The sequence below is a fragment of the Prenolepis imparis genome, unplaced genomic scaffold, assembly GCF_030444845.1.
Source record: "Prenolepis imparis isolate NDT839.2.m4 unplaced genomic scaffold, iyPreImpa1.0 SCAF_8, whole genome shotgun sequence".
Lineage (NCBI taxonomy): Eukaryota > Metazoa > Arthropoda > Insecta > Hymenoptera > Formicidae > Prenolepis > Prenolepis imparis.
The window spans coordinates 16,179,641-16,207,273 of record NW_028141166.1 but is presented as its reverse complement, the minus strand read 5'-3'; the positions used below and the strand labels follow the sequence as shown (position 1 = coordinate 16,207,273).

Here is a 27,633-nt window from a genome sequence, read left to right as displayed (position 1 = left end):
TTAATATCAAATTATATAATAAAATTGACATGCTTTTATTTTAACGATTTCTTCTTCGTTTTGTATAAATTCTGTATTCTTTTATCTGCTATTCTTTCTCGCATAAGCGAGGCAAAAAGGAATATATCAGAGAAAGTATAGTGTCTGGTTTTTGTATGTATATGTATATAGTAAAAGAAAAAAAAACAAGGAACGATTTCTTTATCTCTTTCTACATTCAAAAATTCGCTAGTCGTGTTTCATTCTTTCGTTCGTTTGGTCAGGCATTGATTGGTTCTCTTGACCAACAGGTCGCTACCTATGTCCTCGTTAAACTGGACCGATCTTCGCGTTAACCATCACGCTTGCGTGTACTTCGCTAATGACGAAACTGCACGAGCACTAATTGGATACGCTTGAGTTACTTCATGCCACTATTGGTGCCTTGATTGTCGAGGTTAATTTATATAAAAAAAAGTAAAACACGAGATAATAAAGACACACTCTTGTCCTTTTATATAATCTTTTACTAATTATATTTTTATCTTATATATTCTATAAATTATTAGATATTAAATTTAACCAGATCGAGAACTTATTTTTGTAAGAACTGTTAAAATTTTATACGTCTTATTTTAAATTATTTATTTTAATTTAGGAAATAAATGCATAAAATCTTGTTCAAAATTTATTTTACGTAATTATTTTTGCTTCCCTATAGAGGAAGTTTTGTTTTTTTATTCTATAACAGTTGAAAAGATGAAAGCATTTTGCAGAACAGGCTTAATACAAATATTTCGTTTACCTCTTTCTCTGACATAACTCTCGGCTAAAGCTCACGATGACACAGTAAAATTTGAGTCAAAAGTTTGTAGAAAACAAAGTTTAAATTACAGGGAAAATTACGAGCTGTCAGAAGTTGTTTCGTGTCGTGAAAAAATTTATTCATTTGCTGAGATTGAAGCAATTTATCTATGAGAAATTTCTATCGAAAGTATTAATGTAAATTATGAAACGACAAAATTTGTTGTGCAAGGATGCATTTTAATAGAATCATGCTCGCGCATATCGAAAAACCGTCTCCGAATTTCAATCGGAGCAATCTCTTCTGGCAGTTTTTTTCACATAACAAATGCAATACGCGACTGCACAGTTAAAAGTGCACGAAATGCGCCGATTCATCGAAGAACGCGCCGCATTACCTTCGGGGAATTAAGGAAATTCTCGTTGGAAGTGCGAGCACCTCCTCGACGTGGCGAATGAATTTTCGAAGGCGATCTTGGCGTATCTGATCTACGTGCAACTGCTGGTCGAGCGCGGACCCCTTTATCGGGTCCCCACGTTTCGAGTAAGAAGGAGAATGATAAAAATATCTACGTGCCCAGAAAACTTTGTCGACGAGGTCCAAAGCCGATGGCGTGTACCGTCGAAACGCCTTACACATCTTAATTGCGTTACCCGGTATATAAGATAATGACATTGCCGCACACCCCTTTGAACTCGAAATTCAATTATTTTATAGCTCGACATGCCCAGTTACCGGCACTTAAGGGAAACGTGCAAAGTGCTAAGTGTCCAACTTCTTTAGGTGACGGAATATATAACTTCTTATTAGCGTTTCGAACTCATAACTAAAAGTTACTCGCTGTAAATGTCCATGCGACGTCGGGCGTCGCGATATCCATTTTAACGTCTCTCAAAGGCATCGTCGCGCGACGAGAACGAGTTTTTACAGGGTGAGCGGCCTCGACGGGCTACGAATTAAAAAACGGCACACGGAATTTCAATTGGAATTTCCATTACCTAGGAATACCTAAATGCACCTGTGAGGATACAGAGTTAAAGTATTTAAATAAGCAGCCAAGTCCTTCGATTTATTACGTTCATATTGAAATTCCAGTGCTTTTGTTTCGACGTTGTCTGCTGATCGCATTCTTGTTCTGGGGCAAGTATACGCTCTACAAACGCAGAGCTTACAAAAATATTGCTGATGCATAATTGCTTACGCTCTAAGTCTGGGAAAAAGAATTAGCTACATGACGGGAAGGATAAATTTTATAGATGTTAATGTACGTGCGACATCTCAAAATGGTTTGGCTACTAGGATTTTCTGTTGAAGAACGCATGTGGAAAGTCTTTTGTATCTTTGTAACGTTTCACTTGACAGTTATCGTTTAATTAAGTTTTTTAATTAAGTTTTTTAGGTAGTAATTAAGATAAATTTCATTGATAATTGGATTACTTTTCTTTTCGCATTGTACGACGTTAAATCTAGTAAAGTGCGTAAATATTTTACGATCCGGAGATTTCTGATAATGACATAAATTAATGATTCTATAAGTTATTAAAAACAATGAGAAAATTCTGCATAAAGAAATAAATAAAATAATATAATAAAATCGCTATTTTTTAATTTGTTTAAGGAAATAAGTGCGACAAATTTTAAAAGCGTTACATTTTTTTCTTAGCTGCTATTTTCAGCAGAATTCTTAAAAAATTGCGATTAAATTTTGAAATTATACATATAAGATATAATTAATACTTTTTTTACTTTTATAAAAATTTTATGAACAGATGCTTTTATGAGACAGATGAGGGCTTATTTATGCAATATATTTAGAAGAAGCAAACTGTAATTTTGAATCACCTTATATGCATCGGTATGTATGGCATGCCATTTTTCTCGTTGAAAATTAGCTTCTCAGTTAAATCTTCCTCGTGAAAATTTATACAAATATTCGCGCCGTTTAAGAAGCGAAGCGGAAAACGCTGCGATTATAACTGGGAAACTTAACAGAGCTTAATAATACGCTGTGGAGACAGATAAAGGAGAGGGATTAGTTTCTTCGCCGGCTATCTTTTCATATACTTTCATATATTTCATGTATATGAGGCTTAATAGACACTTCTCCTTTATCTTTCGCAAACTTTAAAACCGGCATAACTGGACAAACTGACGTGCAAACTTAGCCGACGTCCGCGTACCTAACTTTCCTCGTTCACTGTTCCCGTGGACGTTGCCGGAGTTTAACAGCCAGAAAGAACAATACCGAGCAATCGCGAAGTAAATTTGCGACAGGATAAATATCGCTTCCGGAAAGCAAATCGCCAAGTTTTGAGACGGTTTTCGCAATCGAGAAATGTTTTAGAGTCATTAGAAGAAAATAAGAGTGGAAGAAGATCGAAACTTTGGAGATTGCGGCTTTCTTTACAAAAAGTTCTAAATATTAAAATTCTTTTGTTTTGGGAATATTTACCATTGTATCACAACTCTCTTCAAATACACTTCCGGAGCGGTGAGAACCGCGTCCGGTCAGCAATGCTTGCGCAAGCTAGAGTCTGATGTTTCCAAAGTTCGAAACACTCGTCTCTGATCCCACAAAGTCGAAGCTCAAGTTTCACGCTTTCGTCGTCCTCAGGAGCGAGAGGAATAAGGGCGGAACGTCAGAGAAGGGTTGAAGGCAACTAGGAAGAATGGACTAACGCGAGTTCTTAGACAGCGAGTTTCTAGGGAGAAACCGAAAAGGGGATGTCTCAGAAAATAGAAGGACAACTAGGATAGCAACGATATCCGCTACAAAATCGCTATAGCCACCTTTCTTCATTCCAAATACTTTACGAAACTTTTAGTCGAGTTTAAGTTGCTCCGAGAAGTGCTGCTCACACACGTTAAATTCTTGTTAAAATAACATCTATCGATATATTATTAAATTGACTAATATTGTCAGCTTTAATTTTATTTTAACGTCATATATTGATAAAGTTATAGAGATAATTTATAAGATTATTTTGTTTGAGTGCTTTTCAAGACATACACAACAATTTTAATTATAATATAATAACAATAATTTTGGATTTTTTAATATATTATATGTATAAGAAGATTCATATAATACTCTATAATTTAAAAAAAAATTATTAAATACAAGGATTTCAAATAGTTATTCTGAGTAAAAATTCAGAAAATTATAAAACGATTTACCTATCAGACAGATGAACGAAGGATGTGAAACATATCTAACGATATTTAATACGACGGATGACAGACCGTGAATATATAAAAGACATTCCGACCTCGATTAAACATTAATGGATTAAATATGCATTTTTTTCGCTTTAGAAATGTCTAGTTAACATAATGTCGAGACGTGCATGAATTTCTATAATTTCTGGACGCGACACAATTATTACCGTGAAAGCGTTATCTACGGTTTTCTCCCTTAAGTTCCTTTTATGAGCGTCGTCTTTCTCGAGCCTTTTACGTTTGCGGAATTATTACGTGTGTCACGCGACCGTCTTAAAGAATTTGTATTACATAAAGTACGTTGGAAGAGAGGCGTGGAAACCGTACATCGTCGACTAGTGTTTATAAGCATTTCAAGACGTGATCTGGAAAGCAAGTTTTGCATTCGTCATTTCTAAATAAATGCGGAATATACTGGCGCAACGGCCTCATAAATTCGTTTCTATCCAGATACATTTCGTTTTTGTTTTTACTGTTTTACTTTTTCATTGCATTATTTTAGCATCAAGTTAGCCAGTTAGTGCGACAACTAAGCGTGATTTGTGAGTTTTACTTTCTCACTTTTTTAAAAATATACTTCAAGATATTTTTAGGTCAATTTTTTGAATATAATAGCTATTGGATAGATGGATCTATAAATTTTAGTACAATTCGTGCGAGTAAGCATTGTAGCTAATAACATTGCTCACAAATATAAAATATGAAATATATAACTGCTATCTCGATGATCAAAAAAACCACACTCGAGCTTCTTTTAGATACAAACGGATTGCGTGGTATTTGGAGGGTTAATCGTAAAAGCTTTACGAGGGAAAGCATCGACCTGAAAAGCAATTCCGCATAGGCGCCTCTGCGCATCTCACAGTTACTCGCGTTACTCGATAATTCGAGAGATCTGAAAACGCGATGAAAGCGGTAATATTTCTTAGCTTAGGAGGGTTGGCGGTGTGTACATCCCGCCGCGCCGGTGGCGCTGAAATTTTACGATGCCGTTGGGTGCGTACGCGTTCCCGATATGCTTGGTTATCTGACGGGGCGTCAAAACCTGACAGACACAATTGCGTTAGAAGGGCCGTAGGTTCTTATGAAAGATTGGTATTGTAATTGAATTGCCGCGTGGCTGCTGGCCGGACGCACGCGAAGAATGTCTACGATTTATGAGATTCCGCAGGATATCCTCGGCTAAAGGCGTGCTAGGGGTATGAAGAGCGATTTTGCGCTGCATGGAATTTTTGCAATAAAACGAGCGCGGGTGCCGGCGATAGTAACAGGTGTTGGAGCCTTTGTACATTCTGACAGATAATTTGAACGCAGCACCGAGACACGGTAGCATAATAACGCGAATCTTTTTCATGGGAAATGGATAGTCGTTCAGAATTACGTGAAAAAGTTAAATGTGCTCGTATAAAAACTTCGTTTAATGGATGACTTGAGAAATTCGGATTCAATGGGCGTTAAATACGGTTGTTATTCCGCAGCGTAGGGAGTAAATAATGAGAAGCTTAAAATAATAATGAGAATATCGGATACTAATTTATGCGTAATGCGAAATTTATTTATGCAGTTTTATATGTATTTATAGAGATTTGGCCAGCATAACTTCAACATATTTTATTTTTAAATTTGATTATATAACTGATATAGTTTTTATTGCTTGAATATTTATTATAAATAAAAATTATCATAATTTTCAAAATAAAATAATGAGAAAACTTTTATAAATCTTTATCAAATATGGACTACTGCGAATAAATTATCGTAAATGTTAATTGCCATGAATATCAATCAAATTTATAGTATTATATTTAAAAAGATTAAAACAGTATCCTCCTCTCATATTCAATGATATTTTTTTTTGGATGCGTATTTGCGTCATCTAAAACTCTCAGGGATTACGATTAGATTTTACAAAATGTTATTTAATTTAATAAGATATAAATTTTTAAAATTAAAAAAGTTAAAATAAAAATAGTCTTTTACAAAAATATATATAATAAAACCGAATAAAACTAGAAAAACGCTAAAACGAAAAGTTTGTAAGAATTAAGTAAAATACGAATTATTAAGTAAAATACGAATTACGACTTATAATACTTGAAATCGCATTATAGTATATTTTATAGATTTGATAATTAATATTAACATTAACATTTTTTCTTAGTGTTGATTTTTAATTTAAAAAATATAAAATAAGAATTAGTTCAATTTTTGATAATGAAATAAATTTTATTTATATCTGTTTTTTTGCGTGAAAGCAAAACAGTTCAATGAAGGCTCAACAAGGCGTCTTTAGGAAAAAGAGAAAGACACTTTATAAAAAAACTCACAGCTTCTCGTAAAAGCGAGTTGCGCCATAGTCTGAAAGTGGTAATTCGAATGCTCATCGTAAAAGGAACAGGTAGCTGTGTCATCATCTTGATCCTGATTGCCGTTCCGCTCCGGGCTCTGGTCAAACGTTCATGCCATTCTAATTAGCGTCTATACAGTCGGAAGGGGGAAGGGATGGCAGAGGGCGATAGAGGCAAGGGCGAGTTGGCAGTTACGCCCGCGGGAATTGTTGCCGCGTTGAGTGCATCTCGGTGCTACTAACTCGATGAAATTTCTCCGTTATACGACCGATGAATCCGCTGGCAAAATCCAGTTAGAAATAGAAGCTTTGATCGGGCAGTTGGACCGTGATTTACATTTTGGTGCAAGCATAAATAGCCGGTATTAGATATAGCGTGAAAGATTGAGTGAATTAGCTAATAAGCAAACACGATAGTATGCTCTGCAGGAATACATTGGAAGATAACAGTGATTACGCGATGGATTATTCAGATAGTTAGAGACAATCGAGTTTAATATCTATCTACTAATTACAGAGCGAAAAAAGCTATATATTTTAAATATCGTGCATATTTTGAAGCATTTACTGACTTTTATTGTGGGTGACATTAATTAAAAAAGAAAAAAATTATTTTATTTTAAACACAAATAACAACTATTACTTTATAATATAAAAGCAGAATTATGTACTATTATGGAACATAATTACACGTGTATGTAAATTTTAAGGCAGAATAATTAGTTTTACAACTGTAATATGCATTAAAATAGCAGATAATTTGAAAATTAAACAATATGCTTTTTCAGAAATTGAAATAATTAAATTTTATAATATAAGTATATATTACATATAAGTATATATGCTGCAAGAATTGTTACATCATTACAAAAACTTTTTTTGGATATGATGAAAACAATCTTGAAAAATTTTTGCTCAGATAAGAATAATCGCATTATTTTGTATCTTACTTGTTCTTCGTAGATTCTTGGTATTCTAGTTATCTTAATTAGCAGCTTCATTCACAAGCGGAAATTGTCATCGCGCAGAGCGGTATATGTGAATTATACGAAATTCTCGCGTCACATAATTAATCAGGCTGCTAGACTGCTTGAAATTGATCCGACAATTTCCGAACGAGAGCAATAATGTTAACGAAGGAAAGTATTTTGATAAAATATATAAAGAGCGCGATGAAGGGAATGCAGCGTGATGAAAATAAAAAGAGAAGCAAATGTAACGTAATAAATAGAAAAAAGTAGAAATATAGAACGGAAATATTGAACGGAAGTAGAATATTGTCGGAACAAAGCAAAGCATGACGTCTTGTTTTCCTCTTGAAATATGAAGCGAGAATGATGCGTTCTTCCAAGTTTCCGTTTTAAAATGGCACTTAATAAATGTTGTGCAGAAAATAATAGATCAATTGTCATCATGAAAAATATTACATGAAATATTTATTTAATATATATTTTGAATCTCTCTCTCTCTCTCTCTCTCTTTTTCTGTTTTAATGGAAAAATAAAAATATTTCAAACTTTTGTTCAATTCGAATTAAATGTTGAGGATAGTAAAGAATTAAACAATGATAATTATATGAGTTATAAACAACAATATTTATCTTTATTTTTAAAAATCGAGAATGGCTTATGTAATGTAATCTCATCATTTTAAATTGTTGTTTGATGATCACAATAATCTGAATTTTAATTGCTGTAGACGAAAAGGATATAAAAGGTATATATGTTGTGTTTAGATCTCACAAATATTTTATTTACTTTCAAATTTTTGAGTTAACTACATTTTAATACTTGTATAGATTTTAATCAGCATGTTATATTATCATTATATTTAAATGAGTAAATAATATTTATCATTGGATTTGTATACAATTTTTTTTATTCAGTAATATGTGTGCGAGATAATATAAGCTGTGCGAGCTATTATTTTTTAAAGACAAATTAATTACTTTTAAATTTAGTGATATACATATATAATAAAAATAAAAGTTATAAGATATTTAATATGTCGTACAATAATATCATTAAACTTAATATAAAATAAAAACATAATCACGCGGAAAAAACTTTGCATATTCGTTATATATATAAAATAAAATATTATTGAAAATAGTGTATTCTATAAAATGATAAATTTTTTATTATCAATCTGGTATTTGAAAGGATTCTCATTGGACGTTGTCGTTATCCTAATTAGTGAAGATAGAAGCTTGGCTGCAGCTGGGGTCTTCCTGTTAGTTTGCTGAATACATAGATGCACCTGCAACGGTTACCCATTTGGTGCTTTCCTGCTTTGCCTTGTATACTACAAGTGGAGCTCTCTTGATGGATTTGTCAACGTCCGTCAATTTGCTTTAAAGCCGAATCAATGGCGCTCCCATTTGCATATTCGTTGAAATTTTTTAAATGGCAGCTAGGCTAAAGTTAAATAATTTGCATACGTCTATCAAGCATTCTTTATCATATCAAGTCATATCAAGTTCTTTTTTTTTAAATACAAAAACTTGTAATTACATAAAGAGATAATATTAATTTCTTTGCTTTTTCGATCTTTTGTCATAAATGTTATATGTTATCATTAGTTAAGAAAATTATATTTAACAATTATATTTTACAATTATAGGTATACATTTTTACGTTATATATTATTTTCTATTACATAATAATAAAAATATTTGATGTAAAATATTATTATTACTTTGTGTGTAATATAGAGATCTATTTTTGATTAAACATACAATCGCTCTTTGTGATAATTATAATGTTGATTATAGCATCGAAATACGAGCGATTGAATCCGTTTTCAATGAACTATTCAATAGACTAGCTCCGGATTGTAATTAGAAGCTGCATCTCCATGAATAGTGTACGAAACGTACATATACACACGCTGGCGCTCCAAAACGCTCCTAATTCTCTTGCCTAAGTGAAGGCTACATGTAAATATGAGGACAATACAAAGCAGTGAATCTGGATTTCGATGAAACACGATTTATAATGGTAGTACACAAGGGATAACAAGTCGTATGTCGCTACATATAGAAGCTTCGTATCACCCTTAAAAAAAGCATGTTAAGTCAATATTCGATTGTATCGAATGTTATTTTTTCCACGATGTCATGAATTATTTTTTCGCGTTTTATAATTCGAAGAGACTTGGTAACATTTTAACTTATTTAATGCAAATTTAATGTAGTGCTTTTGAAAAACATAAAAATTGTAATATACTTCTTTTCATAGAGAGAGAGAGAGAGAGAGAGAGAGAAAGAGAGAGAGACAAAGAGTTTATGACGGTTTATGGTGAACAATATATTGAACAATCATCATTGCAGAAATTACATATTTTATGTTCGAATGTTTTAATTTTATATTAATCTTATCTTTAAAGTATGAAAAAGATTGCAATACACATTTGTTTTAAATGATTCTGAGATAAATCATATTTTTTAAATAAAAGTTAGATTTTATATGCAATTTATCGAAATTAACTTGTGAAAAGTAACGTTTACAATATAGTTAATCTAAATATATGTATATTATAAAATATTTTGGATATTTTGAGACAGAAACAAATTTAATGCTACACGATGTTTGGCCTTTGCGTTTTATGACGTATGTATGTATATGTATACATATATAATATATACGTAACGCGTTGTAGCCTTGTTATTTGCGCGGTGCGACTCGAGCGAGGAGGTCGGTGCAGTGAACTGTTTCGTGTGTTGTCGTGTTATTATTCTTCGAGACATGATAGCGATAAGTAGCAAAAGGAAATACGATCATTCTCTACGAACATTTATTGATATAGCAAGCAGCCCATACTATTAATTTCACGATTAAAGAATCATAAACGTTATTTGTAAACATATCAAGGCGATTATTTACCGAATCAAATATATCCGGCAATTTATTTATTCGAAGTAGAAATCAAAGCGATAGAAGTTGAAAATTATTAATTACCGTTTCGTTGCATATTTACAAGCAATAATTACTTCCACGTTTTTACACACATTTTTCGTATATTCGAATATATCTTGCATCGAATGATTATTAATTTTAATTTCTGATGCATTGAAAATTTCAAGCAATCAGTATTTATATTACATAATTTTATACAATGCATATTTTGCAATTTATTTTATAATAAAAAAAACGAATTAGTCGGTGCTTGATGATTGTTGTAAAACATATGTCTCATCTCCTCTTATATATACATTTCTAAAATTTGAATATAATTCGCATCGCGTCTCTTTTAATTGAGAGAAAAGAGGGATGCAATATAGATAATCTCTCAATTATAAATTTCAAATTATATATTATAATATAATCGTGCGTGTTAACTCTGAAGGGAGAAAAGGAGAAAAGAAGGTTTAGAAAATAAGACATCGGGCACTGATGGAGCAATCCTGGTGTGTATTTATTATTTGTGTATTAGTTATTATATAAATTGTGTACGTGTAATAATTTTATTAATTTGAACAATTTGAATGAGCGAGAATCACAGAAAGAATTTTATATAAATTCTCTAAAAGTTTTTATTTAAAAAGTAGTCTTTTTTCAGAATTCTGAAAAAAGAATTTATAAAATTAATCCATAAATATCTGCTTATATTATTATACGCATTAAATATAAAATTCAATGTATATAAAATAATATTTTGAATATTAATTATTCTGGGCACTATTATAATTTGGATCCTTTATTTATATGTTACAGATCAAACATCAATATCATCAACTCTGCTGTTGCGCAACGATCAGTAAGTGATGATTTTTTATTTTATTTTGAGATAATGGATTCGTAGATATTGTAGATGTAAATTGTAGATTATAGACTTTAGATGAGTTTGTTGTCTTAAAATGAATGAGTTTACACTTGGCGATACATTTTTTAAGTGAGTTTATATGCATAATATATACGACTACTGGCAACAAAATATAGGTTTTATGGATTATTATGAATAAATAAATACGAATTTTCGTGCTAGTAAAATTCGCTCATTTTTTAAACTTCTATAATTTTATAGTTATATTTTATAATTTAACTTTTTTATAATTGAACTTTTTCATAATTTAACCGGACATTCAGGAGATATAACCCAAGCTTTTCTGATTAGAGAGATTAATTTTCGATAGCAACAAAATCTCAACAACATAATTTTTGTTGTTTTAGATTCGATAAGCTAGACATACACACACTCACACAATAATCTTAGAAATATAAAATAATAAATAAATCTTAAAAAATAACTCGACAATTACTGAGATTAATGATAGAAGAGATAAAATTATAGAAGATATTAAAATTACATTTTTATAAGAAAAATAAGATGATAGGCAAAATTTATATATGTATTAGCAATATTTGACGTGGCAAATGAGATTATATGTCATTAATGACGGAATTCTCGCATCACAGAATTATAAAGTATATCAATAAGTTGCTGGCACATGGGGACAGAGCTATTACTAGTTATCAAATTAATAAACATTGGCGTGTATAATTATCTGTTGATTCGAATTATGTACACTTATGAATTGAAAGCGCGATGGTAGGCGCCGATCGAATTTTTAACGGTTGATCGACAACCGCATTTGGTAAAACGCGATTTCACCTTCCCTCTCTTCTTCTCGCGATAGTACATAATGCGATGTAATTCAAAAACCGCAATCACACGGCCGCATTAACATAATCTGGGCGCAGCCGGTATAATTAAAGTGCGCCGGGCGATCGGTGGACAAACCGCAACGCGGCGACAACTCGTCATACGGTGGCGATTCGGGACGGGTGAATCCGTGGCGGCGCGAGCCGCCGAGGTGGATCGTTGATTAACCGTTAGCGCCGGGTCGCAGTTGCAAGCTCAACAACCAGGTCGTTTACCAGAAAGCCAGTGCGCTCGCGCCGCGTGCTCGCCCGCACCCTTCGGGAGGAATGGGTGGGTGAGAGGGGGAGTAGATTGTTAATCAACGCAAATATTTAGCGTGCGACTAAACGTAGCACGTTGAGCGAGCGTGATGAGAGAGGGGGATGATTTCGTCACTGGTTCGGCACCGATCTACATCGGGAAAGAGGAAGGGAAGCAGAGGGAAGGCTGGTTGGGGCGGCTGCTGGCGTAGAAAAGGCTATGTGCCCGCGTCGGTCCGGACTGACAGCACTGGGATATACGGGAATAACGCGGAAGCGTAGGGTGAGGATGGGGATGAATGCGGCTGTTTAGATATTATTTAGCAGTAAATCGCAACGGGGGTTGGCAGGGGTGTAACGCTGACGCGACAACACGTTAAAGGCGGAACCTAGGCTCACCATACTAGATGCCCGTCCACCCGTTCGCCTATCCACTATTTTCCATCCCTCTCGGTTGATCGACCCGTCTCTTTCCGGATTCTGTCGTCGGTTTATCTAGTGTTAGCCGGGTGTTGGAAACTACCGCCGGAAATCATCCGAAAGACGTCCGATGACGTGTGCTTAGTTAAGTTTAACGATCGTTGAAGTAGTGTGCGGCGAAGAGTTTGTGAGAGATAACAAGAAAGTATACATAATAACACGATTAGAATTTAAATAATTTTCGTTCTTTTTCTCTCTGTGCCTTAATTTGTGTAATGATAGATTACACTTCGACAATATTATCTAAAAAAAATTTATGCTTAATTAAAATACGAATAACTACACAGAGAGAATTTTCTCTTAGAATTTACCCTGAAAATCATGGTAATCGTGAAACAATATGGTATGGAAAGAATTTTATGAGAATTTCGTTGATTAATATTTATCACAATAAAAATAATATCTATTACAATAAAATATAAAATATGTTTGATTGATTTTACTATAAGTTAGTAAATTTTACTACGCAATTTAGTAAAACTAATCAAACATGTTTTATATTTTATTATTGTGATAGATATTATTATTTTTATTGTGATAAATATTAATCAGAGAAATTCATAAAATTCTTTCCACACCATATTGTCCCACGATTACCATGATTTTCAGGGTAAATTCTAAGAGAAAATTCTCTCAGTGTAGAGTAAAATAATTTTTTTATAACACAATGTATTTGAATATATAATTTAGAACATTTTATAAAATTAAAAATAATAAGAAAGAGAAAGAGAGATTTATCTTTATTTTAATTATGTAATATAATTACGTTGTTGTTAAATTACCACTAGAATTTTAGAGAGAGCGACGATAATTTAATCTTATTACACGTTGCAACAAAGGATTCGGCGGTTATGGTGATTTAACGTAGTAATGGTGCTAACTGTACCGCAAGGGTGTCAGTAATAGGTAATTAATGATCTACTCCGGTTCGATGCCACGAATTCAATGAAACTGTGGATATGACGCTGCATCACCATGCAGCGGTTATCTGCTCATCTCATGCGCTTTAATTACATCGAATTGCAGATTAGAGCGTTGATTCTATAATGTATCGATATGACATCACAAGATTGGATTGGGAAAGTTTCAACACTGACCTCAAGGATTAAATCCAACCTATAACATTCAATTACTTTTAATATTTGCTTCATTTATTTGTAAATGAAAGTAAATTTATTTGATAAAGTTTTTTAATGTGATATCAAAGATAAAAATACACTAATTAGAAAGAAAAGTAATTTAAAACAAATAGTTGAATTTATTATGAAAATATTTTTTTTTTAGTTTTATTCTTTATATGTGCATATTAGAAAAAAATAATCTTTTGATTTTCGTTTATTTTATTTAACGTGAAAAGTTTTTAAGTATCATAAAAGATCTAGCAAATATATATAATTTTTTTTCTGTGTTAAGTGATATGTTAACTGATTGTACATATTGTTAATTACGATTTTCTTGAATGTAGAAAGAACTTTACAGAAGAAAGAAAATAATGATTATTTTACATTATATGTACAATCTTAACGAAATATGAAAAAAAATTCAACCTTTTTTTATTGATCGTTTAATTTAATATAAGATTAGATAAATTCGTGGAAACGTACATAAATATATAATTAAGATTTGCATATATAATTATTATTTTAATATAAATACAATATTTCCAATTTTAACCTTTTAATAATTTCAAATTTATTATTTTTTATAGCGATATGTACATAAAATACTTTTATGTTTCACTGATGCTTGCGTGATAATGTGGTGTTAATTCCAAATAGATTTGTAGTAGCATTAAGATACGTCAATAGGTAATCAGCGATTTATCTCGATTTGCTGTTCACAAATTCGATTATTACGAGATATTAATATGTTATGCTTTATATTATTTACTAACTCCTGCAATATAGAGATATATTGATAATTATTAATATTATCGTTTCTATGATAATCGATTGCAGGATTTTGTTAGAAAATTGAAATTAGCATATTTGAGTAATTTAAACGTTTACAATTTATAAAAGTTTTTATAAAATTATTATAAAGTTGCAAATATATGTTGTACATATATTTATTTGTATGTACATGTATTTGTATGTACATTAATAAAATTTCCGATATTATTTATAATAACTACGCACATGATAAAGAATATTGATTAAAAAGTAATTATTATTCAGAAAATTAATATTAAAAAACAAAAGATTAGTTTAATAAAAAATTTAAAAGTTATTGCATACTATAATTAACAATTAATTTATAATTAATAATTAATTTATAATTAACAATTAATGATTAACTGTTTATTAATTAACATTTTGTAACATTGCTCTTATAAATAAGATTTTTGTTGCATATAATGAGCATAGTTAAGAATGTGGGAATTATACTTAAAACCTCAGAAAGGCGATTATAATAGCTCGGGATTTATTTTCCAATGTTTTTTTTTCTATTCTCTTATCGTTTCTTTCTTTTATTTCCTCTTTTTTGACGCTTATCCGGAGATTTTTGCGTCGCGGGCGTCGCGACGCATCGGGAAACAAACGCGGCCGACGGCGGAAGCGGATTTGTCATTGCGAGCGATGCTGTGATGCATCATACCAAAGTGGATGGTAAACGGATTGCGCGACCGCCATGGTGTCAAAGCGTTTTTCTCGGAAATTGTTGCGGAAATTCGTTCTATCGTGAGCAACCTTGCTACGTTCGCCATTCTCGGTCATAGCAAAGATGACAAGAAGGATGAAAGAGTAACGAAGATGACAATTATAATTATTATAATCAACTGAATTAATTTTGCAAATGGTCATCCTTAAATTTTAATTGCTAGTAAAATATTATTCTCGAATAGTCTATGGTGTTATTAATATTTTTATACAAATATAGAGCTGAATTTTAATTTACGAGCATCGCTCGTATAAATAAATTTTATATAAAAATTTTATATAAAAAATTATTGAAGTTTCTATACATATATACACATATATATAAAATTAAAATGTGAACTTTATATATATATATATATATATATATATATAATTATTTGTAATTATTTGATACCGCATATATTTTAAATTAATCTTTAACTAAATTATTTATTTTCATATCTTTTGAAAGGGCGGGCGTCTGGAATAGTTCGATAGTATAGAGTTTCATCGTTAGTCCGGTAATATTGTTAATCTATCACAGAGCAGTTGTGCCTGTGTCCCTCTAATGCGTAACTACGATATTCCCCGATGACCCTAACCATTTACCACCAAGCCACCTCTTACCGTCACTTTGCGAACCCTCATCCTCCCGCGGGATGCGAATAGATAATCACGCTATCATTTCTAATGCACCAACATAGCGCTTTGAAATCTAAATATTTTGTGCGGTAAACATCTAATTAGAAAACCTATATTTATAATAAGAAAGATCTATAAGATTTTATATATCTATAATATTATTATATATATATACACAAAAATCATTTATGGTGAGAATTTAAGAAAATTTTTAGATTGTGATCGCATGAATTATCGCTGAAACAAATAAATTCTTGATGTGCTACTTGCTGTATCATATTGTCAGCATTAATTCTTTAATCTAGTAACATCATGTCCAGTTTCATTGATGTGTAAATATATTGAGTTTGATATATCTATCATGCGAAAAGAGTAGATGTATGCACAAGACCACATATATCAATGTATACGTATGTGCAGCATATATACCTATATGATATATTGAGAATAAAGTAGAGTTGTAAATGAAACGCTGCGGATAAAGGAGTGGACAGACATATCGGAATGACAAGCGGTCATACGATGGGTGATATAGATACAGAAGATTCATGTATAAATCATGCCGTGAAAGAAGAAAAGATCAAGGAAACGGAAACGAGAAAGAAACGAGCAGTCCGTTCCACTTTTGACGAGAGATTATTTGCCATACCAGACAAACGTATTGTTGATGCGACCCGTCGTCGAAATTCTTATTGACTGCATTTCATGAACTAGCGTCCATAGACGACGGAGCAATATTTGACGAAGAGCGGAGGAGACTGCTAGAAACTTCAAATATGCTCAGCGGCATAAAACGCGACCACTTACGATCTCGAATGCCATAGGTAGCGAGCGAGTTGTTGGTACAATGTTGTTGAACTTGGACTGCACCGGAAAATTTATCGATGCGATGGTGCCACGGAATGATTTATAAGCAGACTGGAGTAGAATTTATTTTATGCTCTAGAATTAATTCTTCTGAAAACAACTATACATATATGTATATAAAGAAATAAATATATAACAGTAGAAAACAAATAAAAAAAAAAGAAGATAAATGATCGTAACATAAGAAAGTTGACCGTCGGCAATTAGTGTGGAAATAATAAATAATTTTTCCAATTATTAACAAATAAGAAGAAAATTTTATTTATACACAATGCGATAATGGAGCGCGATATGTTGATCTATTGCGATATATTAATTATTACGTTCAATTCTGCAATTCCGTCACAGAAATCACATAATCACGATTATACAAATCAAAGGAAGTTTCCGTTTGAGCTTGACACAATGACAAGATGATATGCAGCCATTGCTTTTCCGTGGTACATCTATCTGACCACCATTTCCGAAACACTTCACTTACAACCCTGCTTTATTCTCGATCGTCACATACGTACGTGTCCTATATACGGAAGTCACGTATAAGTCCGCAGATATGATGTATGTTCCCGATACTATGCCCTCACGGACTGTCCAATTCAATGTATCTTCGTGTCACATAGATACGAACGTAGCTATACTCATAAAGAGTTATCACCGTATATACAATGCTCCGAAAATGTATCGATTCACAGCAGATTCTTCAAGTTAAGAAATTTGCAGTTGATTAGTTCTCATTGAAAATTCCAATTTGCAATCGGTACAGTATGAGGACTAGATTAATTAATTATTGCGTTTAATTAGTTAATTATTACAACATTGATTGTACATATAAATAGGATGAAATTCTGTATGATAAATGTGGTATGTAGCAACACATTCATCTACATATATATTAAGCTAGCCTGCCATTAGGACATATTTTCGTGGACACTTGATGTACGCGAAATAGTATATTGATAATATTATTATTTTCGAAGATTCTAATCAAACGCTAATTTACATAAAATTGGATTGATGCTGGCAAAGATGAAATGTCTTTATTCTTTGTATATTAGGGATAATTTATAATTACTTATATCTACATAATTAAAATTAAAAATTAAACGCATAGTTTAAATTAAAAATTTTTGTATTAAAGTCTAATTATATATCTTAAATATTTGAAAAAAATGTAGACTCCGATAAAAGTTTTACAAATGCATTATTGTCAAATCTTGTAAATCATATCGGAAATGTAGTTTCGCTTCGTAAAAGAATCTTGTTACGCCGCGCGCAAGAGAGCGAAACATTTTCAGCTAAAGAAATTTTAATTAAACCTTTCTTTTACACGAAACTGGCTTCTCTATATAATTTCAAGAAGGGCACTCGAGATCTAGCGTTTTAATGTATGCAGCGCAAAAGGAATGCAATCAACGCGTCGCGCACGGCGTCTCTTGTTATTTCCTAAAGCGTGCTTATCGGGTGATTCTCTTGATTAAGCGATGCACTCATTGTCAGTGCACAAATACATCTACTTTGACGCGATCGAATTCCGCTACAAGGAGACGAAACAATCGATGATCTCGCGGTGGAAGAGAGCGATGACAAAGTGAAAGAGAGCAAAGACTCCACCGGAGGACATATTTGATTCGACATGATGGAAGAGAGTACATCAAAGACGTATGGCGCATATATACGCGATATATCTACCGATCTACCCTTGTGCACTCGGGCACACACAGGCGTCACCGTCTGTATGTCTACTTCCTGAGAAACGGGTAGGTAGGTAGGTACATGGCGATCGGGAGTAAAGCAGGCCGTCTAGTGAAACACGCCGGAAATGATGGTCAAGCGGAGTTACAGCGTGAACAGAGTGACAGGCACGGAAGGAACTTGTCTGTAGAACTTACGGGATACTATTGCTTTATTAGCAAGTAAATGGAACTTTATAAAGAGCTACCTGCTTTGATGGACAGAGACTGCTTAAACGGTACTTTATTAAGAACTGCGGTTGCATGTAAGGGAAATATCAGTGGTAACTTTGCGTAAAAGTGGAAGACCCGGACACACACACAAAAGCGCGACGTTTTTACGAATTCTCTTAAACATTAAATAATTTTAAAACCTTTTTCTACTGTGGTGCATAAAGCGACTCGTGCTATCTTACTAAGCATTATTACAGTACAAGAAACAGCAAGATATTTGAATAGATAAAAGAATAGATAAAAGAAAGAAGTAAATAACAAAAGGGATAACAAATAAAAAAGATATAAAAAAATAGGAAACTTAAACATAAAAAATTGCATAAAATTGACTGTTTCTTTAATGGAAGAAAGCGCGAGATTTTTTTATTTAACTGTATGTCTTTTTTAAAAAGCTCATGTGTATATATGTTGCATTTCTTATTATAGTAATACTAAAAATAGTAATGTGCGTGTATACTTTTTTAAATTTTACTTAATTATTATTATTATACATATAAATGCATGAGCACTTGAGTATGGAACAAGCGTGGGGAATAGTTACTATTCATTACTAGAAATATTCGATAGCACAGTGAGAATTATCTTAAACTATTCATATTCTTAATAACGTCGTCTTTAATTTTCTGCCTGCGGATAATGTCCCAATTTCGAATTCCATGAGACAATCCATTGCCGATATTATCGCGATAAAATTAGGACTTGACTTTTTATCATTTTAATTACTATAATTATACTTATGGCAATTATATTTTATATCGTTTGATCATAAAGAGAATCGCAAATATCGCTTAGAAATTTTTATAAATTGGATTCTTTGTTTTAACACTCTTTTAACATTTTCTTCTAATTTTTAATTATACTTTATCGAGCAATTCGATAATACATTTTTCCAATAATTCTCTAACTAACAAACTAAGATTGTCATTGTTCGAAAGTCGATAAGCTCTGCTGTTACTTGGTAGTATGTGCTCGAACTATATACGATCGTGGAACATGAGCAGTATATCTATATATGACGTAAAAATCGCTAACTAGTTTCACATTATTGGAAAGTTTTGTCGCGATTGAGCGGGCGGTCTCTACGGTCCTGCCTGGATAGGGGACCGAAGTTAAGCTCCAAAGAGAAAAGTAAGGTATAGCGACTAATCGATGGTGACTCTCACGGTAAAATTTTCACGCAACAAAAAGATAAAATATTTATGTTGCAAGTTACATATTTGCGGGATCTTTTCGCAAAGAAATTAAGCAATTGAAATCGTTGCAAGATCTGATTATTGCGAATTGCTGATAAAGACTTTTTCTTCGTGTACAATGAAAATGTACGTTTAAACGCAGAAAAGGGATTTAAAGCAAATTGAGAAAATCCGGAGGCTGAGAATAGTCTGTGGGAAGGAGAATTTGAACTAAAGTACAAATTGAGAGAGAAAAATGCAACTGAGAGACGTAACTTATTTCTTTACTGTAATGCTATTTTCGCAAAATAGTATCCTTTTACTTAAGCGGATGTTGAATTTGTGCAATAAATGCAAAAATGCAAGACGAAAAGGGACGGTTTTCAGATCTAGATCTTTAAAATTTCAGATTAATTTTTCTGATATCGAAAGAGATTCGAATATAGGATTTTTTTTTTACAAAAATAGAATAGCATATATTTGCGCGGCTTGTAAAACGCGCACATAAGAATTGTTTTACGAATATGTTATATGCGCGAGAGCTCGTTTATCATTTGTAGATAGGATACAAATGACTGATGGTGGAATGGCATTGTTTATCGTGTTAGAGCACCGGCGAATGTAATCCAAAAAAATCGGATTAAAGAGATTTTATTATGATAAATACCGGATATCTCGGCCAAAAATTCTCTGCGTCTAACATAGTGGCACAATCAACCTAATTTACCATCGAGCGAAGCTCTCATCTCGAAAAGCGTTTGAAGTTATACACTCTACTGCAACTCGTTTTCTACCACCTGAGAAGTTCCATCCAGGTTAACTCGCTAATCCACTTTGACCACGAAGTAGTTTGCTAAATACTTTCATCAATCCTCCTTCCTGGCTTTGATCGCGACTTGATACTCATTGTTCTTACTAACGCTAAAGCGTTTCTCTAGATTTTATCTTTCTCTCCTTTTTTTCTGGAGCAATATTATAAAATTACAATTTTTTACCAATGTATTATAAATCATTAAAAGTTGTTATATATAATAATTATATCTTAATTAAATTACATTAATTACTGCTGAAATATAAAAACAATTTAAATTTTGAATGCCAGCTAGATTGAAGAAATGAAATTAATCTTTAAAAAAATAAAATAAAATAAAAGATTATTTAATTTTGAGTCTGTTGAGAATTTCCTACGTAATCACTGTGCTGGTTTATTTCTTCACGAATATTATTAAAACTTTCCAACATTTTCCAAGGGTAATTTAACCGACGTCAAAGAAGACAAAGCAACAGGGGAAGTTGGCTTAACGCGAATAAACTGGTGGAATTCGCCGTCCTTTGTATAATAATATGCTCTTTTATAAATATATTTAATTTTCTCATCTAATTTCATAGAGAAATGTTTTATATATAGAGATCTGAGAGAGAGAGAGAAAAAGAGAGAAAGAAAGAGAGAGCTTTATTTTTAATAATGTAGCATAGATATTCACAAATTTAGATGGTACTTATAAAATAGATTTAGTTTTGAAACTTTTCCGAATCTTTACACTCTACGATTGGCGTGCACGGGTTTCTGCCTTATTGCTTGGCGAACATTATTAAAACTTCGTAACCTCTTTTACAACCAATTTCTATTTTTCAACATATAAAGTTCAACTATCGGTTGAAGCGTTGGCGACAGAGTAAAAGTAATCCACCGTATGCGCCTCCAAGGAGAAAGAATAAGGGAGAAAGAGAGAAAGGGTCGGAAGACAGGATCGCGCAGTACTTTTTGAAATTTTCATTCACCCATGAAACTTTAACGGAATATAGTCGTGAGAGAGTTACTGATATGGTCTTGAGAATGTAAAATGTTCTCCAGCAAAGCTCATAACTCTTTCAAAGCGAACGATATCATACCTCCTTTTGACTAATCAAATATCTCAAAGTCGTCGATCAAGAAATCGATACTTAAGTTGAAAATCATATTAATTGTTTATGTCGTGTTACTTGCCGAAATTTCTTCCCTTGCCATCTTTTGCCCACGGTAGAGGATAGCGATATGGCTCAAGTGTGTTTGCGCCGTTGCATCGTGCTATCCGCGCAGCACGGTGTTTAATATTGGGCCGTTTAAAGCCAGCTTGTGGTCGCAGAACATCGGCACTGTCGGTCGTTCTCTTTAATGGTTATTGGCTCGCAGTAATTCTCTAATCTCTGCTGTCAGCGACCTGTGTGTTTCCGTTTCAATATGGCCATTCTACGGATTACGAACGCGGGCCTTGCTCCAATCGCAGACAACTGCCATCAGAACTTGATTACTTCGAAGCTTATCGAATCATCTGTCGGAAAATCAGAGGGAAATAAATGCTGATGTTAAGAATCGTATTTCTTGTTACTTGTTGGTTTTCAAGAATAGTGATCTATTTTATTAATTGTGCATTTTTGCGATGTGGAAAAAAGCAGATCAAGTACAAGACGTCTTTGCACATATTTTCGTGATCAGATTTATTAATGTTTTCTAAATACTATAAATTTATAAATCTTTTTTCTGTTATTTCATTTTAAATTTTATTTACTGATGTTCGCGTAGATTGCTATATTTACCCAAGTTAATACAATAATAACTTATTTAGTTTAGAAATTGGCAATCAAATATAATTTGTGATTAAAATATAATTACATATTGTATTTTTTCTACAAAGTAGTAGAAGAAATTGATCTATAATACATATTAATTAGTAAATACAATAAGAATTAAAAAAGAAGCATTATTGTAGAGATTGACAATTATTCCTTTAAAATTGAATTATATTAGTGGAGTAATACTCAAAGTGGTTAATAAGGTTATTGTTGTAAAGGTAGTTTGACCTAATATCGGGTGTTTAAGCGTACACCGGTATCCCCAAATATAATATTGAATCCTTTGCTAAACATCGCTTAACTCAGCTCTGTAGATAGTAGACACCTCTTCTTAAGAGATTCCAAAAGCAGCTAAATGAAGCTATCATAATTTACAATATAACAGTAGTTTATACGTTGCTTTGTATAGAAAGTTGCTAATTAATTAAATGTCATATATGCCGTTATAATATAAATCTTCAGTTTTATGTAACTACAATAACAGTGAAATAAAAAAATGCAGATTTTTACTGTTTTTATTATATATTTCAAATATTAGTTACAAATGCAGAATTATCTATCGTCTAAACTTGAGCTTCAAAACATTGTTTCTTTTCTCTTTACACATATATATATAATATTTATATATAAGTAAAATATATAAAATTTATATATAAGTGTAATACATAAAATTGTTAATTTTTACTTTTAATTAAAGAAAATTTTATATTTAAATATGTAAAAAATAGTTTTGATTGATATATGCAAGTTTTTTTCATGTGATATTTTATAATACTAGACAACACGCGCGCGCGCTGTGCGCGCGCCATTTCATTTAAAGATTAATTTAATTTAATTTAATTATGCGGTAATGGGGATGTATATAATATATTGAAAATATTAAAATAATAATATGTTCTAAATAATATATTATAATATCTTTCATCTGCGATTAATATTTATTGACAAAAATCAGTTTATAATTGTCAAAAATATTAATCGAATTTTAAATATTATAACATTCCTTTCTAAAAAAGGCATGTTAATTATAAGTCGATTCTCGCAGGTATTGTTGCATTTTTTCCGCGATGCTGATTGACTGTTTCGATTCGCATTGTGCGTTGTGCGTTATATTCATATCATCGAGAGGTCATCGCAAGGGTTAGTAGTTTAACAGTTTGTTCAAAATAAAATTGAATAAAATAATATGTTATGATACTTTAAACTCGATTAATATTTTTGATAGTTATCAGCTGATTTCTGTCAAAAAATATTAATCGCGGATAAGGTGTATTATAACATATTATTTAGAACATATTGCAATTTTAATATTTTTAACATATTATTTTAAAATTTAATTAGCAAATTAACGCTTTAATCAGCTGATTTCTGTCAAGAAATATTCATAAAGCGTTACTTTGCTAATTAAATTTTAAAATAATATGTTAAAAATATTAAAATAGTAATATATTGTAAATAATATGTTATAATACTTTATCTTTTAATATTTTTTGACAGAAATCAGCTGATAACTGTCAAAAATATTAATCGAGTTTAAAGTATTATAACATATTATTTAAAATTAATATTATTATTTTATTTTATTTTATTTTGAACAAACTGTCAAACTGCTAATCCTCGCGATGACAGCCTCTCGATGCTACGAATATAACACACAACGCGAATCTTGACAGCCAATAAGCATCGCGGAAAAGCGACAACAATAAACTTTGATATATGCGAGTATCGATTTTACATATCTTTTTTAGAAAAGGAAAGAATTCAGCCTTTTTGTCTCGCAATTACTCTGCTATGAGCATAAAATAATAAATACGAGTCAAAAATAATAAAAAAATAACACGCACTTTATATGTCGTAATTTTATTATGCGCAAAGTAAGAATTTAGATAGATTAAGTAGTACGAGTCAACAATATCGCACTACGTTTAGCTTTTTCGTCGCCCAATCACTCAGCTATTAATATAAAATAATTAATACGAATCAAAACCAATAAAAAATTATATGCACTTTATATATCATAATTTTATTATGCACAAAGTAAGAATATATATATATAGATTAAGTAGTACGAGCCAACAATATCGCATTTATTTTGACAGAAATCAGCTGATATCTGTCAAAAATATTAATCGTGTTTAAAGTATTATAACATATTATTTAAAACATTATTTTAATTTTTATAACATATATTATTTTAAAAATTAATTAGCAAATTAACGCTTTAATCAGCTGATTTTTATCAAAAAATATTAATAAAGCGAAAATTTGCTAATTAAATATTCTAGCTTTTATATTTATATTTATATTGTGTATGTCATAATTTGCTAATTAAATTTTAAAATAATAATATGGTAAAAGTTATAAAATAGTAATATGTTGTAAATAATATGTTATAATATACCTTATTCTTGATCAATATTTTTTCTTTCTAAAACTATATCTTTTCGAACGAATCTCCTTCGAGTTTTAATTAATTAATATTATTAATATTAAGTCATGTATATAGTATCGCGCGCGCGCGCTATTAGAGTGAAGTTGCCGATGTTTGTAGAATAGCGGTCATTACCGAAACGCCACGAGTATCAGGCAGTTCGAGCTTCGTCCCGCTTTGATTAATTAGTAAGCATAATCGTTAGAAACGATTTCTAACCTTTGTATTGTAATATTTATCAATCGCATATCATAATTTCAACGTTAATATGTAGTCGTAATTGTTCGAAACGCATATTTCGCGAAAAATTCGATGCAAAATCTCTTGCCAACATAACCCAACTTAATCTGTTGTCGCGCGCGCGAATGTGTTACGATCCGTGGATATATCTATCGTTAATTCTAGCTTACATATTTATATTGTGTATGTTGTAATGCGAAATAATAAGATTATTCTAATATATGTATGTATTTTATTTGTTACAGGTAGCATTGCGATACACAGTGCGATTCGTGTCGGGAGTGCCGTGTAAAGTATCGGTGAGTGAGAAATTGTTTATTTTATAATATTTCTATGGCGGTAATGGGGGTATATATTATATGTTGAAAATATTAAAATAGTAACATTTGTTTTAAATAATATGTTATAATATCTTATCCGCGATTAATATTTTTTGACAAAAATCAGTTCTGATAATTGTCAAAAGTATTAATCAAATTTAAAATATTATAACATCCCTTTGTAAAAAAGGCACGTTAAGTCGATTCTTGCAAGTATTGGCATATACATGCGAGAATCGACTTTGCATGCACTTTTTAGAAAGGGATTTGTTTAGAAGTATATATATAATTAAAGGTCACTTTCAGAGAGAGATAATATATTGATTATTTTCTATGACATTGAATTCCTTAAAAATAAATATATGTTACTTTGCCCTTTTTCACGACACGTGCCGTAACAAAAAGATGAATATGTTATTTAATATGCGTGAAGATTACTTACTGTGTTGTAATCCAAGAGATATATTTATGGTATATGCATGCGAACGTGATATACATATATGACATAATGTTAGTATGCATTAATAATATCATATTTTTACAACCTTGTTACGTCAACTTGTTTACATTGCAATAGGACCGATAGATATTTAGAAATATGTTTTATTAAAACAAATAAATATTATATATAATTACGAGTTTGAAATATTTCTTAACAAATTAATTTAGGAATATTTTTTTATTAAAAAAATGAAAAAGAATCAACGAATAACAAAATATTTTATTGAGGATTTTTATTGTCTATTTGAAAAAATTAACTATATTATTTAACTTGTAAATGAAAACAAGTTAATTATTTTCTAGACTATACAATGTATAAAATAATTTTTTGCCTAATAATTGGTTGAAATATGCATTCAATATATATATTACAAATTGCTATAATTAATTGATAACATTTGTAAACAAATGACACTTGAGATATATAGAAATCACGATACTGAGTTATAATAATTTAGAAATTGCTTTATCAAGCTTATAATATTTAAATTAGAAGAAATATAGAAAATATTTCAAGAGAAAATAGGTTACAATGTCTTCTGATATCAATAGGTGATAACTTGAAATGTTGCACCGTGAACTTTTACCGGAACGTAGTTCCGGTATAAACAAATAATTTGACAAGACAGATATGCTTTTAACCCGGGTTTCGATTTCATATTTGTGCCATGGTATCGTAGTAGACAGTGCGAAGTCGCAGAAATAAAAATTGAGGTAGAACTGTTTTAAATCGAGTATATCAACATGTTTTCATACTTTTCACGGTTGAGTGGAGACACACATTTGTCTCACATTCCTAAAAAATTTGTGGAATGCTACTTTTCTGTCGGTGCGATAAAGAAAAATGTGCGTCGAAACGGTTATCAAATAAACTCAGTGCGATATTGACCCATAGATGAGGGCGCATGCTCAGTCGTACCTGTAACATAAATCACACTTTTGATAAAGCGTTCTACTGTCGCCCATGATCGATTTAGAGAAAGAATCCCCATCGATTCATCGATGTGTCTGTGTATCCGCCAAGAGCTTATCATAGACAACGATATCGTCGCTCTTTCCCGGTTATCGATCCACGGGAAAAGTCCAACAGGGGCGCGAACGACCGTCTTTTATGCTTTGGAAAGTGTCGTCCAATCAGGAACTCCTCGAGGACGTCGTTCTTGATAAAAAGCGTGTATCTTTACGTCCGTATAAAGTAACGAGAAGCCGGTGGAGTCATGGAGCCGCGAACTCGTTTACGTCGCAAACTCGTTTGGGGACCGCCACCGATAAGGATTATATCGAATGAAGATTCATCCGCGTTACACGAAATCATATCGTGTTGAATAAAGTCAGCGCTCGATCGTACTAAGACACCGTTATGGTTGTTGTTTCTTAAGCTGTTATTTTTCTTCAATCTTTCAATAAGTTTAAAAAATGAGTCAAGTCTCATCTTATACATATAATAGATGTTTATTCAAAATTCTATAAAGCTGAATAAATTATTGATAGATATGAAGTAAAAATCTTGC

The 27,633-nt window shown here is 31.7% G+C and overlaps 1 protein-coding gene across 4 annotated transcripts in view; it reads left to right on the top strand.

The window, feature by feature from the left end:
- The window catches only part of LOC145939328 (protein amalgam), a 296,331-nt gene that overhangs the window by 51,851 nt on the left and 216,847 nt on the right, over positions 1 to 27,633 (top strand). For all 4 annotated transcript variants that reach the window (XM_083043563.1, XM_083043565.1, XM_083043566.1 and 1 more), the window contains exons 8-9: positions 11,066 to 11,108; positions 25,547 to 25,600. The gene's annotated coding sequence lies outside the window, so the exon portion shown is untranslated. The remainder of the gene's footprint in view (positions 1 to 11,065; positions 11,109 to 25,546; positions 25,601 to 27,633) is intronic.